This window comes from Pseudonaja textilis, chromosome 2, assembly GCF_049901715.1.
Source record: "Pseudonaja textilis isolate UNSWEBS1 chromosome 2, rPseTex1.2, whole genome shotgun sequence".
NCBI classification, from domain to species: domain Eukaryota; kingdom Metazoa; phylum Chordata; class Lepidosauria; order Squamata; family Elapidae; genus Pseudonaja; species Pseudonaja textilis.
In genome coordinates this window covers 208,217,062-208,234,738 of record NC_141991.1, presented here as the reverse complement: position 1 = coordinate 208,234,738, position 17,677 = coordinate 208,217,062, and the positions used below count along the sequence as shown (strand labels likewise).

General features: G+C 36.0%; 1 protein-coding gene across 15 annotated transcripts in view; it reads right to left on the bottom strand.

Annotated features, from left to right (window-relative positions):
• Window positions 1-17,677, bottom strand: part of SEMA6A (semaphorin 6A) — a 181,076-nt gene that overhangs the window by 90,468 nt on the left and 72,931 nt on the right. The gene's annotated exons all lie outside the window — the stretch shown is intronic.

Here is a 17,677-nt window from a genome sequence, read left to right as displayed (position 1 = left end):
GGCTGAAAAGGTACATTTTCTAAATAAAGCAAAATCCATAGCACAATGGATTAATATTTTCTCTAAGGATCAACTGATATATTTAGGAGCAACTCATGGCAACAGTGAGAACAGTAAACAATGCTGCATCCAATGAAAATGATAGAAGCTTCTTAACTTAATTCAATGCTAAATTTCTCATTTTATTATCATTTATTGTATATACAGTATATGCATGTGTGTGTGTATGTGTATGTACTTATATATGTATATATAGCATATATAATTGCTGGATATACCTTGCCTATACAAGCATACAATGGAAACAGAATAAAGGCCAGAATCAGAAAGAAAAACAGCATTGTTATTCAATACTCTCACAATTCTTAAAAAACTGATGCCCCAATTAATCTAGCAAGTAATTTGCATATTAGCAATAGCAATAGCACTTAGACTTACATTCCACTTTATAGTGCTTTCCAGCCCTCTCTAAGAGGTTTACAGAGTCAGCATATTGCTCCCAACAATTTTGGGTCGTCATTTTACCCACCTCGGAAGAATCAAAGGCTGAGTCAACCTTGAGCCTCGTGAGATTTGAACTGCCAAATTGTAGGCAGCTGGCAGGCAGCAGAAGTAGCCTGCAGTACTGCATTCTATCCACTATGCCACCATGGCTCATCATTATTATCTAGAGATATGCAAGTTAATATTTTGATTGCATCTTCTATCATTCAAAAATGGATTACGTTAATAAAGGCCTATGAGAGTCTCAGTATAACACATATTGAGGGCTCCAAATTGTATACTTTTGTAAACCATATGCAAAATATTGCTTTATTTCAGGGTGGGCATTCACGTTGGGCTATAATTATTCTGTTTCATTGATGTCAATGACTTTACAGAATCATATGGTCTAAATTTATCCACTTAAAAAAAAAAGTTTAGTAGCTTACTAAGATTTGATATTTGTTAAGCTCAGCTTAACTTTATCCAGTTAATGTAAGACATGGACTATATGCACTCTGTTGTTGTACCACTGAAAAACAGCAGCAAAACAACAGGGATATAAATGAAAATGAGAAACTTCTGCAAAACAAAAGCAGTTCCATATTTTCCTTTAATTACCTATCTATTCTCACAAAATGTCCTGAAACTGGGTTGCCAAGTAGAAGTTTGCTGCTGTTCAGTTTCAATAGACTTCCAGCACTAGAGTTCCTGCTCTTGTTTGACCAAAACTGTCTATCTGTCTGTCTGTCTGTCTGTGTTATGTCTCACCTTCACAAGATAGATGAGAAGTCTGAACTTCAACCAAATACAAGCAGGCATGAAGATTCAGTATTTACTGAGTTAATTTCTTTGAGCCGGCTATGTTCTTGGCAGTATCACACATGCTGCCTGCCAAGTCCGACAAGATATCAGGAACATAAATCACTAGAGCTTTCCAGAAACAGGATACAACGAATCTCCACAGAAAAATTCACACATTGTCCCGTGCGGAGTTCTCAGAGCAAACACACCCACTTTTATTCCCTGTGGGGTGTGTCACCAACTCAGCTCAGTCTCTGATTCGTCCACATCTCCTGCGCTGCATCTCACACTTCCTCCTGCAAGTTGCCTACAATCAAGCCAGCATTCGTCTGTTTGATTCTCCGTCACAGGCTGCTCCGATATGCCCTCCTCCTCCTCCTGATTAGCCTCAGGCTGTCCCTCTCAGTTATCTGCCAAAAACCTGAGGCATAATCAGGGAGGAAGGCACTGCCGAAGAGGAAGGTCCTGGGGAGGAAGGCATTCCCAATTCCACCTCCTCCTCATCTTCCTCTTCCTCTAAGAATGCAGACTCAGGACTCGGAGCCACAACATGTATGTATGTATGTATGTATGTATGTATGTATGTATGTAGTATTATCAGTATACTGACTGTATCATACCCTATGCTGATGGATGACTTTCCCCATAGTTTCATGCAAATAAGAACAATGCTTTATGCTTGAACAAATTACAAGGAGACATCGAAAGCCTTCATCTGTTTGTCCTGGAACTGCTCCCTCAGAAACAAGAAAACCCACTGCAGGACACAGTGAACAATACACAATCTCCAATTCTAATCCTTGAGACAATCCAGAAGGACGCTGTGATAGATGGTACAGTAGGCTGCTGAGAGAGTTGGCAGAACAGTCCCATTTCCCTCTATCCATACCTCTACCCATACCCACCATAGGCTATTTATAAACAATGAGTCCTATATCCAGACTACCAAGAATTTAGATAATCCACTTTATCCACAGAAAATAACAGCAGCAACAAAACTTCAGATAACTACAGGAAATATAAAAAAAATTACAGTATCAACCAAAACAATGAAAGGTTTTATCTATTTAGTTTTGAGAAAAAGATGGCTGAAACAGAGTAGGAAAGCATTCTTCATGTACAAGCATTCTTCAAGTAGGAGAATGCCATGACCTGTTGCATCTTCACAACAATGTATCCATGATGGTAATGTTTTTTCCCGTGCTACCTCAAATTCCTAACTAGTGTCACAAAAGAAGTTTCTTTCTTTACAATAGAGCCTTGGTCTATTTTAGTAATTTTACTAGACTATGAATTTAGGATTCTTAGCTATATTTCTTCTGCCTTATTGGAGATAAACAGGCAGCTGAATTTAATATGTATGACCAATCACACCACTATTAGGATTTCATCTCCTAGTGGAGATTTTACTTTACCACAATAAGTGGAATTCCAGAGCTAAATTAAATGGATTAGAACGTAACTATACAATTATTGCCTGAAATTGTTCAACTGACATATCTTCTCTTACTGCCAGAAGTTGATATTAATCACAGTATAAGGCCTTACTCTTTATGAAATATATGGAAACAAAAAAGCAACTTTTTGAGTTTTATTATCCTGCTGTTTTTAGCCTTCATTATTCAGTATGCAGAAGTGCTGAATAAATAAATGACCATATGCCAACTATTTCCAAATGCTGCAGTCAGCTGCAGATCTGTGAACTGCATTTATTTTAATATTTCTGCTTCACTTCTCAAACAGTGACTATAATTCCTACCAAAAGGGAAAGATGATATCTGAAACAGGGATGGGATGCTACTGGTTCTGCCCGGTTCTATAGAGCCGGTAGCTCTGAAGAGCAGCAGACACAGAACCGGTTCTGTGTTTGCTGCTGTTTGGCCCACCCGCCCACCTGGGCTCTTACCTGTCCTTTATTTCCAGCTTTTTCAACCTCAGCTGCTTTGCGTGGCACAGCTGAGGTTGAAAAAGCAGGGAAAAAGAGGCTTTTCAAACACTGTGCACCTGCATGCAGAGCTTTTCAAGCTGTCCAGATGGCACAGCCTAAGGTTATTTTACACGTGTGCATAGCGCGCATTGGGCAAAATGTAATCACCAAACCGGTAATAACACCGGTAGAATCCCACCCCTGATCTGAAAGCTATTAATTTCTAACTTGTATCTTCTGCAGTATATACTTTATTCTACTCCTTATAAGACATTTCTATTGTCATTACTTTGGATCCAAATTTCTTAAATCACTTTCCAAACCTTTTATGCTGATGAGGAACAGTGTAAAATTTGTGGCTCCAAACCGATGACTTCTCAAAAATGATCCAGTGAATCATATCAGAGAGAATATAAAAAGCAGTGAAAATGTGTTTCAAAACATTGCTTAATGGACATACAGAAAACCCCACGAAATGCCTAAGGTTCACTTCATAAACCACGGTGGGGTTCAGACTTTATGTGGATGCACACAAAGTAAAAACGCTTTGGAAGGCAGAAACCAGGAACTAGAGGGGAGATAGTATGCCACACTCCATAGAATTATTATTAGTAGCACAGACACTGACTGAATATAAGATGCAGCAAAGAAAAACACAGCCAGGTTTGTGCTGGTACAAACCAAAGAACATTACTTTGAAGTGGAGCAGAAAACTACAATTCCAAGCTGCTTCTGGGCCAGAATAGGGCAATCTGAGATTGACAGGTTGACAGATTATGCTGAGTGTGTTCATCCATTGATCAAAGTATGACCAATTTCACTTGAGGAGTTCACACATTTACAATAAGCTCTAAACCAGTTTACAACAAAGCAAAAGAAAAAAAAACACAGATGGGTTCACAGAATATGTTAATCCAAAGCAAAACAAACCCTGGTGAGAATTTAGGCTTCCAACCCAAAGTTATTTGCAGTGTGTATTCACGTCTACTCTATTTCTCTGCCTTTTTTTACAACTCAATCTATCTATCCTTGGTTGTGTAGAAATCCAGCCAAGAGAATTCCTATCATTGCATCCCCTCACTCCCCATGATTTAGAGAGATTACTGCATTATCTCCAGCCTTCAGCCTATAATTCTCCATATGGGGATTCAATTTAAAGCTTTTAATGGGAAATATATTATTTCTTAAGTATGGATGTATTTTTCTAATAAAGTGAGTGTTAGATAGTTCTACCTTCTGCAATTCCAAAACTCTCAGGAATTCACAGTAAACTATCTATGGTACAAATTAAAATAACTAACCATAATGTCATTAAAAACAGAATTGTAATTACAATCAATTTAGATATAAATAATTGAAAGCTCTCTATAACAACTGTTTTTAATAATAAAGGCAATATTGTGAAGCCCAATCTTACTTCAGGCAACAGACGATTCAAAGAATAGAATAGATACTAAGATGCAACACCTATAAACCAAGAAAAAAAAACAGAGTTTGATCTAGAGCAGGTATGTCAAACTTGATTTCATTGAAGGCCGCATCAAGGTTGTGTTTGACCTCAGGGGGGGACATGCCAGCTCAACATCAGCCCCTGTCGTGGCCTGAGCGCTCTGCAGTGAAAATGCGCTCCTGAGTTCTGTTTTCAGCTATGACAGCTTCCTGCAACCTTCTGCCAGCAAAAACAGAACTTGGGAGGGGGCTTCGCCTGCAGGCGTCCTGAGCTCTGTTTTCACTGGCAGAGGCACCATGGCCAGGTCCTTTGATGTTTCCAGGATGGCCTCACGGGCCAAAATCTAAGCACCTCATGGGCCAGATGCAGGCCCTGGACCTTGAGTTTGACACCCCTGGCCATTGCCTCTAACAATCTGGATCATTTTCCATCCTCAGAAGGATGGAAGGCCAAGTCAACCTTGAGCCATTGGAGTGAGCAGTCAGTTAGTCTGCAGTACTGCAGTCTAACCACTGTGCCTTTCATGTCTCATGAAAGAAAGCTGGGTGATTTGGGACCAGTTATTCTTTCCCAGCCCAGCCCAGCCCACCTCACAGTGTTGTTATTGTGGAGAAAATAGAGGGAGGAAACTGCATTATGTATGTTTGTTGCCTCAACTTATTTATAAAAATAATAAAGGTAGGTTAAAAATATTAAATAAGAATAAAGTTCTGTGATATGTACATTGTGGAAATTGGAGGTTATCAATCTTCTAGGATTTCCTCACCAGTGGTTTGAACAAAACTGCAAAGCACATAAGGTTTTATAGATTGCAACCTACATGTTGGATGGCACTTGGAAGTTTAATTTTAATATAAGCCAAATGTCTGTCAGTTCTTAGATTCAGTTTTTCAAATTACACTAGAAAATATATGTTTACTGAAATGCCAACACTTACCCTATGTGTTTCACTGAAACATTATTTTAAACAGAATCTCAATCTTATGTTAAGAACATTACGTAAGACAGCTGATCATCACATTTACTTGTGTTGAGATCCAAGATAAACACAGTTTATAAAGATATCACAATAATTTATCCTAATTCAAAAACACTGGTGCATTTACACCTGGCTTCAGTACAAAACATTGCAAGGTGTCAAAAATAACTGCCAGGACATTGTTCTCCTGTAAAGATCTTTGGTCTAAGGATAGCATAAAGTACCTTGTATTTGGTATATTTTATGTCTAGAACTGGAAACTAAGATAAAACAACAAGAGTGTTGACCCATGGATCACTCCACCACCATGAAAAATGCTTGAGAAATAATAAAATGTTCCTATTATTTAGACCTTGATGAGTGCTGCTACTAGGAAGGATTTATTAGTTATTCTTTACATATAACAAAAGAGTATAAGGTTAGAAGAACTGGGTTAGGCCTTTGTTTTCTTTGAAGAGGTCCACTTAATGTATAAGTTATTTAATTGGATTCAATAGGATTGACCTGAAATTTGAACAATTGTAATTACTTCTCTGCTGAAAAGACTATTCACAAACGGGTGTAAGAAACAAAAGTTTAAGGCCATTGCTTTGTACTAGGTTTGTGGGTGTTTACCACAATGACTCCAGCAACAAACTACCACTCCATCACTTATGCCTACATATAGTTGCTAATCAACTATAACTAAGTGTAATTGAATTCTTTTCAGAATCAGTTACATGTTTTCCTGGAAAAGGAGTTGCAATCTCTGATGATAGAGCAAAAGCACCATTTCTTTTATTTAACAGCAGAGACACTTAAATGACAAAATCCAACTTTTGAAACCAGTTATACCATACTTCACCAACATTACCGGTGCGAGCTATTGTTTATAAACAGGGAGACAACCCTACAGCCACTAACACTGATGATGTTACCTAGCTGGATAATGAAATGTCTGCAAGTAAACAACCAAGCTCAGAATGCATCCAGGATTCAAAGTTCAATTGTGAACTACAGATATTGTTTTCTATTAGAGAATTACAAAGATGCTCCAATAATTTGAGAGATGGGAGAAATACAAGTTCGTTTAAGAAATAAAATAGGTCTATTAATAATTTGTGGAAGTTCCACATGTCTGTCAAGATTTTTAGTGGGATTAAGCACCAAATGTAGCACCATGTGCTGTTTTGACATGGGAAAAACTGTACTGTCAGCTGTTCCATTTCTGCATCTTTAATATGAAATAAATACACAACCGGTAAAAACAGTGGTATTTTTCAGTACTGTGGTTGCATGGGAAATATTTTTGCTACTCAAATGGCTTTCTACAATTTCTTTTAGCACATGTATTTTTAAAAAATACAAATATCTATACAAATATAGATACCTTTGTGCACCTATGTTAAAGATCAAGTGCAACATTTAGGAGGAGGGTTTTTTTAAAAAAATAAGAGAAAAGCAGGAGTAATGAAACTTGTTATGCCTTTCAGGACCACACTGTTCAATTCTACTAATTAAATTTCTGAAGCTAAATCAATATTTTTATATGCCCGCAGAAAACATGGTAACAGTTTCTAATTCTAATTTCTTTACAATGTCTTATGATTTAGGCCAACTTCTCCAAGATGCATAACATAAACCTTTTTTCTCTCTTCTTATGGTTCTATCAGAAAATTTGCATTTTTCTCCATAATTATGAAAGTTTGAGCTAGGGACCACTGTGCTTTAACAGATTCTCTTTTCATTGCCAGTAACCTATGACAAGCTAGCATTTTTCCTATAGAGGAAAAAAAGTTTTAAAACAAGGACCACATAATAACATATACATTTAGTTCTGTTTAATCAATGGTAAACCCTCTCTAATAAACCATTCCAAAGCTAAAATCTACACCAATTCAAGGTTCAAGAAGAAATGGTATGAGATTCTAATAATACCCATAGACAAGAGCTGATCTGTGCTTCTTTATATTTTTTCCCATACAGAATGTAATTTTAAATTAAATAAATATACAAGTAGTCCTCAATTTTGGACCGGTTGTTTAGTGACTGTTCAAAATTATGACAGACCTCCTGACAGCTACTTACAACATGGTTTCAAAGTTGTAAGTTGTAAACACTACCTACACCCATCTGCAATCATGTGACTGTATTTTGGGAGCTTAGCAACCATCCTGCATTTATGGCTGTTTGCAGCATCCCATGTCACATGACTACAATGCTGCTCATTTTTTGGTGAAACTGGTGCTTACTTCCAGCAAAAAATGCCCATTGGGATGAGTTTACTTTATCAGTCACTGCAAAAAAAGTCATAAAATCAGGAGCAGTTACATGTGATCTACTTAACAACTGCCATAACTTATGTCTGTAATTCTGGAATCAATTACTGTTGTAAGTTGAGGATGTTACCGCATGCTATTTTGAAGGTTTATCTGGTAGCTAATGTTTGTTTTTTAAGGAAGAAAATTTTAGAAGGTTAAGGGTGGAAGAGACTTTCTAGGAACCTAATCAATATGAAATGAAGAATTTGCATAGAACTCTGGCTCATAATATACCAGTAGATCCCAGCCAAACGTTTAACATGATTTGAACATTTTTAAAGATAGCACTTTTAAAGACAATTCGGCGATATCTCTTGATTTTTAAGCAATTTTTTTTCTAAAAGATTTCTGTATGCTTGTATTAAAGTGAATATAATAAATGTAAATTTTCACATTTAAGTCAATTATTGAAAAAAAGTGCTTAACATTTACAATTGTTGCAGCATCTTGTGGTCATGTGATCACCATTTGCATGCTTGCAACTGGCTTGGGACAAGTAGAGTTTATAGAAAAGGTGGAAATAAAGTCATCAGTCGCTATCACATGGTTTCATTTAATGACCACAGTGGTTTGCTCCATAAATGAAGGAGAAATGATATCATAATCCCACTGAGACATGGGATGTTTGGTTAGTGTAGGGATGTCAAACTTGTGGCATCACTGCAGCATCACGTGACAGATAAGGATTCCCCCCCTTTGCTAAACTGGGCATGAGCGTGGCCAGTATGTGATGCACCCGAGCCATGAGTTTGACAGCCCTGGGTTAATGACTGTGGTGCTTAGGTGGCTGCTCCCAATTGTGGTTGCTATGCAAGGACTACCTGCATTTGTCTAAAACCCTCCAAGTCTATGTCAGTTGTTCTATCGCCAGAACAAGATAGACTCGAGACCGGAGTTGAGTTCAGCTCTTTATTTAACTGTCAGTAACTTCAACTAAACTCGAGCCGTGGAAGCCTCTTTTATAGCAGCTGCTCGCGGCTCGCAACCAATGGCATCATTTTAAACCTCCCGCCGTTTAGGCGGCCAATCATAATCTGTTGTTAACCACCAATCGCTAGGGGTAGTGATTGTCCAATTGGAACGTAGTATTACGAGTATGCAAATGTCTATATACAACACTAGTCATACATTTCAAGAAATGAATAAGTCTACTGCTTATAGTTGAATTTATTCTCAAGTGCATTGCAGGTTATCATAAATTTAATTTGACTTAAATTTAACTCAAGTCAGCAGTAAAGAAGCAGTACATTGGCAGTTCATTAAGGCAGATTTTTCAACCCTTCTAGCTTAATAGTATTTTCCAATGTGGCCACTGACAAACTTCATTTTGCTATTAGAAGATTACGCCTTCTGTAAGGCTCTTTCATCCAGAGAGTTGACATTATAACAATCGATTCATGTTTTTGGATCCATCCCACAAGGTTCATGGAAGTTATGTTTGTATCCAAAGCCCATTTTTCTCTGAATTCTTTCATATCAGTTTTAAATAGTGTGTCTCTATGCTTACAAGAAAAATGCACCAAATAAATTAGGATCTAAAAAACGAGCACAGCTGTATTGCTATCTGCATGCTCTATTCTTTTTTTAAAATAAACTTCAGCTGGATGGCTTGCTGCAGGTGGGGAGATTGTAAATTTGCAGTATATGGATATATGAATTGGCAATGATGGATGAGCTACCTTTTGAGCAGGAGTAACTGCTAATCCACATGCTGAATCATTGGAGGAAGAAGTCAAAATAATTCTCTCCCTGTGCAGGAAATATTCCCTGCCCTTTCAAGTATAAGACCCAGGCTTTGCAAAGGAATAGTAAAAAAAGGTCACCCCAACAAATCAGTAGAATGTTCCTAGGCAACATAAAAGGAAAAAAAAACCTAACTATTTAGCTAATGTTCAAAATACTCATGGTTCTTTGTCATCTATTGCTATGTCAAATTTTTGAAACAAAAGTAGACTGTTCCAATATCCTCCAAATTCCCAAATAGAAAGAAAAAACATGCTTAAGGGTTTACATTTTTGCTTTTTATTGGGATGTGGAAGATACTATTAAATGCTCCAGGCACAACTGCTGGGAATTATAAGAGACATCAGAAGTGTCACTTTTTGTAAAAATAATGAAGATTGCCATACATTAGGAAAAAAGCACTGACAACTAGCAATCATGAGTACAGGGGTGTGCAGCTGCTTTTTCCCTGCCAGAGTTAACAACTGTAATCTGAGGTGAGCCATGAATCAGAAAGTAGAAATCTGTATAAACCTGAGAAAGATAGAGATCAAAGCTGGTCATTTAGACTGAAGAATTACTTACAAAGGAAATAAACCTGGAAAGCAGATGTCAAAATTAAAGAATAAACTAAATTTTATTTTAAATGTCAGACCAAAGATTAACCAGCTCCCAAAGCCATTTTTCAAATCCTTTTTTGTCCAGGAGAGTCCTATGGTCATTATGACTGTCATGAAAATAAAAGCTGGAGTTTTCAGTAGCCTCTTGCTGGCCATATTGAACTGGGCAAAAATACAGAGTGACCATTCAAAGTTACAAAGGCACTGAAAAAAGTGACTTATAACTGTTTTTCACATTTACAACTATTGCAGCATCTCTATGGTTATATAATCAAAATTCAGAAGCTTGGCAACTGATTCATATTTATGACAGTTGCAGGATCCTGGGGTCATGTGATCAGCTTTTACGACCTTCTGACCAGCAAACTCAATGTCAGGAAGCCAGATTCACTTAACAATCATGTTACTAACTTAACAAATGCAATGGTTCATTTATCAAATGTAGAAAGGAAAGTCGTAAAATGGGGAAAACTCACTTAACAAATATTTCACTTAGCAATAAAAATTTTGGGCTCAATTGTGGTCGTAACTCTGTAGTCTGTTTAAGGTACTAAACTTTAGAAATGCTTCTCCATAAACCTCAGTGTTATCCACATGAAAAAGAGATGTGCAATGTATGAATAAGAATGCTGTAGCGTCTGATATTTCCCATGCATTACTTGATTCCAATATTATTGGTCACACTTCATTTACTTTTTGCTTCCATCTTTGAATAGAATAGAATAGAATAGAATTCTTTATTGGCCAAGTGTGATTGGACACATCAGGAATTTGTCTTGGTGCAAATGCTCTCAGTGTACATAAAAGAAAAGATACATTTATCAAGAGTTAAGAATAATAAGGTGCAACATTAATAATAGTCACAGGTTTCTTCAAAACCTAAGCCAAACTTGTCACTCATTCCACTCTCTTTTTAAATTGAAATTGTGGAAAAGTGATCCTTCTTTACAACTAAGTTGCTCAGAAGAAATAATCTGTGGCCCATAGGAAGAAAGCATATTTCAATGCTACATTCTAGGTTATTTCATCCCTAACATTAGGTTATAAATTTAGAACTGTAATTGTAACAGATGACACAGAAAATGTCAGCTGAAATGTGATAGATTGCTCAAACAAAATGTAATTTTCCTGCAACACATCAAAAGATAACCAATCAGCACATTTCTTTCTTTTTTTTTGAAAATTTTATTTGGGTTTTCACAAAAACAAAATACAAATAAAACATCTTTTTTGAAAATAGCATGGTCCCAGGTTATCACTTCTTCATACAGACACAAAACTCAATTTCATGCTCATTTTTATATTCTATTCCATATCTTATTACCATTTTATATTTTCTACATAGTTTTTCCCCTCTTCTAATTTTCTCAAACTTTGTTTTAATTATCTCAATTCAAATCATTATATTTACACTTTTGTCTGTCCTGTTACAATTTCACATTATCTTTTCTTATTAAGCAAATTTTTCCCTGTAGTTACCAATTAGAGTATGACACCTTTATATCCTTTAAATTTTATCCATTCAATCTCTTATTTAAGCTTCAATGTATAGCTTTAAGATTATAGCATTCAATATAATACATAACTTCAAATCGAATTCTGCTTGGTACATTCTTAAAATAGACACTACATTCTTAAAAAGAAAAAATTATATATATATGTAAATAAAACACATTCCATTCCAATTCAATTCTATCATTAATATGCATTAAAATCTTAACATCTTTAACATTTCTTTTCAATTAAATATCATACTTCCTTGGGAACACTTATAAACTTTCCATAGTTAATTCTTTTTTTCCCCATATTTCTCTTATATTTTTATAAATCATTACTAATAATTAAAAATGTTCCCTTTTAATTCTCTCTCAATCATTTTAATTCATTTATTTATTAACAAACATCCCAATGCATTACAATAAATATTTTATTCATCATCATATTTTCTAAAGTTATTTCTATTTGTAATATAACAAAGCTATCTTATGTACCTTTGCAGAATCCCTTTTACAATTAAATTTTCACCCATTATCTCTAAACAAATTTATGGTTACAATCCTTATATCTTTTCCCTGTTTCTCCATTTCTTGTTTCTGTCTTTTACAACTTCTTTTCCTTGCCTTCTTCCCCCTCTTCTTCTCCCTCCCCTTTTTACCCCCTCGTCTCTCTACTTCTAACTCTCTCATCTGTAATCCCCTCTTCTGGTTCTTTCTAATATTATACTTATCTTTCAAATTGTTCTTCTTTTTGGTTGTTTTTTCTAATCTTAAACCCTTCACTCTCTTCCCCCCCTTAAAATTATTTGATCATTAAAGATGGCTTCTTCTTTGTTCCAATCTTCTTGTTCTGCAAGCATTTCTTGTTGCTTCTTATAGTTCCAGATCTCCATTTCTAAGAATTGAAATACGAAGCCAAAAGAACTTCTCCCTTCTTGTGCATCTTCTTTCCATTTTTAAAGTTCCATCTTCAGTTCTTCTAAGAGTGATACCATTTTAAAAACTTTTAATCAACCACCCAGTTAATTTTAGTCATTTAGATGCAAAAACCAAAAATCACCAAGTAATCCAAATAATCCAAGGCTGTTTCTGCTTGCTTCTTTTTTCCACTTTCTCTTCCTGGGGTTCTATTTTTTTTGTTACCAAGTTTCCATTAAAATGTATTTTTGAGGAATCTTGTTAAAATTTCACTGTAAGTTCCTTTTAATTACAGTTCCATTCCTTAATTCCAGGCAGTCTCCTCCATTTTTCCAGATCCTGCCCTTCTGTTCTTTTTTTTCTCCTTTCCAGCTTTTAAAAACTTTTAAATGTCCAGAAATCTTTATTATCCTTTTGACTTTTATTTTCAGCTTAGATGCCTATTAATGTCAAAGTGGATTTTTTTTTCAGTTTCTTGCTTAAGTCTCTTAGCTGTCAGTATAAGGAAGGGAAGAAAAAAAACCTAATCCTTCCCCTTTTCTCTCCCTCCTTCGCAGCTTCAAAATCTTCTTTGGGAAAATGTTGTTAAGTTTAAATTCCAGGGTACCTTATTTGTTGGTTTTGCTGTTTGACCCGCTCAACCAAAAATTTCTCTTCTTATCTTCCTCCTGCACATTCTTTTCCGGTCAAGTTCTTCTTTGTGGTGGCCATTTCTGACCACTGCTAGAACTGCCTTTGGGAAAGGGAGTAATGGCCAGCTGGGAGGAGAGATGAGGCTCTCCTCAACCCTGCAGGCAGTCTCCCCCCTCTTTACCACCTCTACGGGGTGGCTTAGCCCCGAAACCAGCTGGCTTGGGGCACTCCAGAGGCGAGCACAGATCAAAGCCTTGGATAGACGAGGTTTCGGTCTGTTGCCGAAGAAGCTCAAACCAGAAGTCCTCCTCCAATCAGCACATTTCAAGAGAGCACTAAGAAGTTTTGGAGAGGACTACATCAGTTAGCCAAAGCTGAAGCAAAGTAGACGTGGGTTGTTATGTATATGTAAATAACGTAGTTGGGTTGACAATATATACACTACAAATATATATGTTTGTAGCTTTAAGGAAAAATACTGAAACTGGTAAGAAGACTTTATAACTGGATATTTCTGGACTGTTAAAAATGTGTATGACATGGACTGTTTATTGGACAGTGCTATTTCTTCAAGTAAACATTAACGCAACTTGGTCAACTCTGTGCAGCTGTATATTTCTTCATAATTGTTCTCATAAACCGTTTCCGTGTTCATATCCTTTTTTCCCAAAGTTACTCTGTACATATCCTAACATTGGTCTTTCAGCCAAATGGACAGGGCCAAATTAATCTTTTCCCTGCTTTTTCTGAGAGCAAAGGAAATGACTTAAAAAAACATGTTAAATCTATTTTAAAACTTTCAATGAGCTCTCCACATGAAAATGATATTAAATACAACTTTTGGAATCTGTGATTGGTATGGGTTCTAAGAAAATGCATACAAGAGATTCATGGTTGCTTACCTGTAACTTATATTATCAAGTTGTGCTGCAAAAGTATCAATTACTAAACGTTATAGGTCATATGCCACAGATTCCATAGTTTACTTGTTAAATCTCATTTTTGTAAATATTGCTTATATAAATTTTATCAGGGTACTATTTACTGATTATGATAAGCATAAAAAACTAGATTACAGTATGTTCACTAACTTATGGTCCTAGTTTTGGAATGTGCCTTCAAAATTTAAGGATTGAAATGTAGCTAGCTTCAAAAACACACTTTCTATATACATGATGTCAAACCTATGGCACACGTGCCGGAAATGGCACACAGAGCCATTTCTACTGGCACACGAGCAATCATCCAGGATCAGGTCCACTGTGCATGCGCTCATGCCTCCCGCCAGCTAGCTGATTGTCAGGTATCTATAGCGCATGCGTGGGGCACATGTGGGAGATGCACACAAAGGCAGAGGCGCAGGGTGCATGCGGGGGTCATGCATGCGTGCATAGGCATGTAGTGCATGCGGGGATCATGCAAGCATTGCATTATGGGTGCAGGCACGCATACATGTACACACACACTTTCAGCATGCAACACCAAAAAGTTAGCCATCACTTTTCTATATCATGGGGGACTTGTTAAGTTTTTAATTTTGTATATTAAGACCCATATAAATGAGTGGTCTTGAAGGGTAAGAACAAACAATCTGCAGGAGCACCTACCCTACAGATTTTTGCAAGGTATGCTCCTGGTTCCTTGGGGAACCAAGATGATGTTTTAATAATAGATTTCTGGAAGCCTTTTTAAAATTAAAAATTTAGAAAACAACAAGTGTGCATATCCATGACTATGTTAAATTTCCAAACTGATTAGTTTGGAAATTTAACATAATCATGGATATGCACACTTGTCGTTTTTAAAATGTTTTAATTTGAAAAGCATTGCATATCTTTTTCCTGGCATCCCTCTACATATTTGAAACAAAGATAATGTTCCACTATGGAAATATCTGTCAAAGAAAGCATTTAATATGTGACTCAAAACTCAAAACTTCCTGAATGATTTAGGTTAAACTGTGATTCTCATAATTTAAATCTAATTTTATTTTATTATTTTATCAACTGAAAACAATAATAAAAATACTATATAAATTTATTAAGGAGTCCTTTTAAATGAAAATGCTATGCCATATTATCATGTTCCCGGATTATTTCATGATGTCAGATTCTTCTTCCCTCTCAACAGAGAAACTGTTTCATCAGACTTCCCTATGAATCTTTAATACTAAATTTCCAGCTGCTTAGTGGTATCCACTATGCAAATTTGAAGCATCCTTCTTGTGATTTTTTTTTAACAATCCTTATTAAAAAAAGCAGTTGGAATGAATCCTCCCAAATGCATACTGTTATGCTATTGAATCTTGATATCATAAATGCCCCAATTTTAGTGAACATGCAGTACATATGTTGAATATTTTGAATGTAATAGAAATTAAGATCATTTTCAATGTCATCAGGCTTTATAGAGTTTCTTGTCTGTTTTATGCTTCAGAGATCACCAGATGTTTTTGTTTCTCATTTTAGAACTCATCATGCTTCTCCACAGCATCTAAACATGGGTTGTTGCAGTTTAGTAGACAAAGTCATAACCTTAGGTTGGTCCTGTCTATTTTCACTGATCAGTTAATGAGAAAAAGGAACATGGATGTAATACATAATGATAGAAGCTTTTGATTGTCTACATGAAGTGGCTTATCACATAGTATGAAACCAGTTACCTTTTATATCTTTATGTTTGAACAGATGTCGTACTATCCCCCAACTACATTCTATACAAAAATGTGTCATCTAGCCCTGTGGCAACCTATTCATTGCATATACATTTTGTCACTTGGTTTCTGACATTATTGACCTTGTCTTTTTTCATGATTGTAGGAGCTCCATTGAACCTTCAATAAATTCACAGAAAGTTGTGGATGATATGGATGCTTCATTGCATTGCTGTTGTGACAAAATTCTAGAAAACTCTGCATTGTGCAACAGACACTAACAATTTACCTTGTTTTAGAGTTGAGAGTAAAGTAGACTTAGTAATATGTGGTCTCACTGAGGAAATTCTGCTGAGCTATTTTATACATCACCACTGTTGAATTTGTGATTTTCTGGACTTTCAAAGTGGGAACAAAAACCACCTGAAAAAGATAGAGTAGCTGATTGTCATTACAGTGATATAAAAGTGGTTAGGGGAAGTAGCCGCTTACAACTATTCTTTCAATGTAGCAGTAGAAAGTGGTGGCAAAGTTGTATTGATGTTTTGTAGTTGTTGAAAAAAATGAGATGCTTGCAATTTGGTAACAATTTAACTTCTCTTTTGAAAAATAATAGAGATCGCCTGCCTTGCAAAAGCTCCTTCCTATTAATGCTTTTGCAGATGACCAGTGCTGGTGCAAAATGATGGGAAGAGTGGGGGTGGCAAAGGGAAATTCAATTCGGCTGTAATTTGTACAGCAGCTTATTGACAAAATGCATGGCTTAGAAATTTTATATATATATTGGGTTATAAGTCAATGCATTATACATTGATGTAAGGTAAGATACACTAGAAGCCATTTGCATTTTTTTTGCAATGTAGTGAATCCCATTATCATTTGATAATTAGTTATCTGTAACTATCATGTATTAGAGCTCTTTGTAGCAGTTTCTTATCTTCAACACAGTATGGTTGGTGCTTTGGTTTATGGCTGCATGTTGAATGTGAAACCTAAATTTAAAACATGTCTAATTGTATTGGGTTAGCTGATTGACACATTTCCAAGATTCATAGCAGACGTCTTTGTTAGGTGATTGTGATGAGAAATTAAAGGAAATAAATGTCCAAGCCCTCTCTAATATACTGTAACAGTATAGCATTAGAAATAAGAGCTCCCATCTCCCTTCCTGCTTTATATACAGTATTCATTTTGTTCAAGCATGTCTGTATGAAATATTCATACATTTTTAAAAACTATAGTCCTGTGGGATTTGCTCTAGACAATACATATTCAGATTACGCTATCAAAAATGTCACAGTGAAGGTCAACGTTTGGCAATTTAAAACAGAAGGGAATGGATTTATGAAATAACTTTCCAATCCCCTCAGAATCACTCTCTAATCATCAAATGTATATTAATATGCTGCAACTACATTTGCTGGGTAAATCATTTTGGCATCACATCAGCAACTAAAATGCCACCTTTTCTTCTTTATATTCGATATATTCTGGAGAAGGACAGGATGTGAGAAACATAAGTAGCAGCAAAATATGGTTGTTTTTAAGCCCTGGATTGAAGTTTCCAGCAGAATAATTTCAGCTATATTGTAATATCCAGCTTCCAGATTTTGTATGAAAAAGTAAAAGTTTGCTGGAGTGAAGCTTCTCACTGCATTTTCTTCTGGTGAATGTTATTTGAGCCCAGGAAGC